Raw genomic sequence first — 3,835 nt, forward strand, 5'->3', positions numbered from 1 at the left:
CAAAGTCCAAATAATTAATTCAATTATAATTGTAGACCTGAAGTTCCATTTGCATATTTTTGTGTATATATTTGTGTTTGCCTGCAAGAACATATGATCCTGAAGTTCATAAATTATTTTGAATCCTGAAGTTTCTTAAAAAACATGCCTTGTTTGAAAACCTGAAGTTTTCACTTAAAAACATCACCCATGAAAACCCGGAGTTTTTTCATGCAAAATTAAACCAATACATGTCTATTAGAACCTGTATGTTCTACTCCTATATGAATGGATTGATTTTTCTCCATTACACTAACCACATCTTGTCCATCTACTTTGTGATAGGAACATGTCGAATTTGAACAAACTCGATTTCATCGATTTGGAGGTCTTTGGAAGAAACTACCTCAAGTGGGTTCAAGATGTAAAGCTCTACCTCACTGCAAAGAACTTGCATCCCGCCATTGAAGAAGAGACGGACAACCCTATTAGCGAAGCGGACAAAAACCAACGCTATGATCTTCATCCGAAGACATATCCATGACGCCTTACAAACTGAATACCTTGCTAAGGAGGATCCATGTGCACTATGGGTCGCTTTGGCTGATCGTTTTGATCACCAAAATGACATATTCTTGCCTGAAGCAAGACATAACTGGCAGCATTTGCGCTTCTAAGACTTTAAGTCTGTGAATGAATATAATTTTGAAGTTTTTCAAATCCGATCACTTCTCAAGTTTTGTAATGAAACTTTGACCAAAGAGGATATCTTGGAGAAGACCTATTCGACCTTCTATGCTTCTAATATTGTCCTGCAACAACAATATAGAGCTCAGAAGCTTACTAAGTTCTTGGATTTGATCTTTATTTTACTTCTCGCTCAAAAACAGAACCAGCTATTGATGAAGAATCATCAAGCTCGACCTATTGGGGCCACTGTTGTGCCTGAAGCACATTATAGTACAAATCAAGGCCAAAAACACCAAAAGAGGCATGGTAGGGGCAGCCAGAAGCCATCCCACCAAGGTCAACAAAGTCAAGGCCCATCCAAGGGAGGAAACAAAGCCCAAAAGCGCTTAAACCTTGCTCCCAAGGCCCCGAACTTCAAGAATAAGGGCAAAGCACCTGAAACCATGGATGCAAACATATGTTATCGCTGTGGTTCAAAGGACGATTGGTCCCATGTTTGCTGAGCTCCCCCGAAGGTTGTAGCTGAATATCATTCTCGTCGTAAGAAGTTTGAATCAAACTTTGTGCAAGTGGACGAACCGGAGACTACAAAGATGGAGGTTTTTGACTTTCATGAGGATACCATCCCGATGGAAGATTAGAATCTTAGAGATAAACAATTTTAGTTAGTTAAAAATGCATAATGGGGCCGAGTACCACCTAGTGGCTAAACCCCTATTTGTTTTTGGTTGATTTTTGAACAATTTTTCCTTTATGTTTGGATTATTTGTTGGTGATTTGTTTTTGGACATTAAGCTTTAATTAATTACCATCCTTGAATATATGAAATTATTTTGAATTGATATTTGTTTTCAGAACTTTTATGCATGTGATCAATTCAAATTAATTTTTCATTCTAGGTATGACTAGTGGGGAAGTTAGTTGTCTGGCATATAGTGCAACCACGCACACCGTATTGCATGAACGCATCTATTTCACTAACTTCATACCTAAGAATGCACATCTGACAACCCTCTCAGGCCCATCCAACCTGATAGAAGGATACAGTAAGACACGTATAATGTTGTCTAATGGTACAATCTTGACCATTGCTGAGGCACTCTATTCTCCATGTTTTGGAAGAACATTGTTAAGTTTCAAGGACATTAGAGATAACAATTACCACACTCAAACCCACGTAGAAAATAGAGTTGAATTTATGTGCATAACTTCCTTCGAATATGGTTAGAAGCATATTCTAGAAAAGATAAAGCGTATCCCGAGTGGTCTGTATACTACAACCATACGCCCCATAGAATGCCACTATGTGGCCGGCCCTACTACTGGGACTGTGCATGAAATTACACTTTGGCATGATTGTTTGGGACATCCTGGACAAATAACGATGCGTTGAATCCTCAAATCAACACATGGGCATCCACTAACTCGAAGCCTAGGTTCGATCCAAGGAATCGCATGTCAAACATGTTCTATGGGAAAGCTTATTACTAAGCCTTCTTATGACAAGATTCGTTCGAATCTTCCCATTTTTTTTCTACAACGGATTCAAGGGAACATTTGTGAGCCGATTCACCCTCCATGCGGACCATTTAGATACTTCATGGTTTTGGTTGACGTTTCCACATGTTAGTCACTTGTGTGCTTGTTGTCCACAAAGAACACTGCATTCTCCAAATTGTTGGCTCAGGTTATCAAGCTTAAGGCTCACCACCCTGATTATCCGATCAAATCTATTCAATTGGATAATGTTGGAGAATTCACATCTAAAACTTTTGATGACTATTACATGTCGGTTGGGGTTGAAGTTGAAAATCCCGTACCCTATGTTCTCACCCAGAACAGCCTAGCAGAGGCTTTCATTAAGCGTTTACAAATGATTTCTCGATCGTTAGTCATACGTACCAAGCTCCCGATCGCTGCATAGGGCCATGCAATATTGCACGCAGCAAAGTTAGTCTACCTGAGGCCTGTTACAACACAACCATGTAGTGCCCTTTAGTTGGTTACCGGATACGAACCCGACATATCGCATCTGCACGTTTTTTGCTATGTGGTATATGTGCCGATCTTGCTGCCTTTACGTACAAAAATAAGTCTTCAACGAAGGCTGGGAATCTATGTCGGATATAATTCTCTTTCAATTATTCGTTACTTAGAACCTTTGACAAGCGATCTGTTTACCGCTCATTTCGTGGATTATCACTTTTATAATACAGTCTTCCCATCGTTAGGGGGAGATAAGAACGTCAACGTTCCTGAAAAATGGCGTGAATTATCGTGGGCAATTCCCACTTTGGCTAATTTAGATCCGTGTATCGCTAAGTTTGAAACTAAAGTGCATCACATATTAGATCTCCAGAGCATAGCTCAGAGCATGCCAGATGCTTTCATCAATCTAGCACATGTGACAAGATCACATATTTCAGTTAAGAATACACCTGCAAAGATGGATGTACCAAATATACGACGAACTTCCCTCCTAGAAGCTCGGGGCTCCAATATTGGTGATCCACGTACATTAGCGGCTAGCCAATCATCTTTGCCTACACAAAAGTGTGGCAGCCCCTTGGTTTAAAGGATTCACACCCCTAGAAGAGGAAATCCACAGCATAAGATCCCGAAGAGCTTAACATGAATCCAACCATCGCTTACTCATTCTATCCAACTCATGAGGAAATTCTAGATTATGGAAGCCTCCTTGAAGAGATGAATCCTCCTCCCGAGAATCATGAGATTTTAGTCTATTGTGCTAGCTTAGATGATGTATGGCATAGAAATGAGATGATTGTCGACGATGCATTAGCATTTGCAATAGCTATTGAGATCATGTTAAGCGATGACATTGAACCGTGTTCCGTTGATGAATGTCAACGTAGAACTGATTAGTTAAACTGGAAACAAGCAATCCAAGTCGAACTCGATTCACTTGCGAAACGTAAGGTGTTTGGACTTGTAGTTCATACTCCTCCACATGTGAAGCCCGTTGGCTACAAGTAGGTTTTAGTTCGGAAGCGTAATGAGAATAACAAAATTATGCATTACAAAGCTCGTCTTGTTACACAAGGCTTCTCACAATGCCCCGGGATTAACTATGACGAAACTTATTCACCCGTTATGGATGTCATTACTTTTCGCTACCTTATCAGTTTGGTAATTTTCGAAAAAC

General features: G+C 40.0%; 1 pseudogene; it reads left to right on the plus strand.

Annotated features, from left to right (window-relative positions):
• The first annotated feature begins 328 nt into the window (after positions 1-328).
• LOC148690472 (uncharacterized) lies at positions 329-1,310 on the plus strand (annotated as a pseudogene).
• Positions 1,311-3,835: the final 2,525 nt, after the last annotated feature.

This window comes from Pyrus communis, chromosome 15 (genome assembly GCF_041283825.1).
Source record: "Pyrus communis isolate YQ-2024b chromosome 15, ASM4128382v1, whole genome shotgun sequence".
NCBI classification, from domain to species: domain Eukaryota; kingdom Viridiplantae; phylum Streptophyta; class Magnoliopsida; order Rosales; family Rosaceae; genus Pyrus; species Pyrus communis.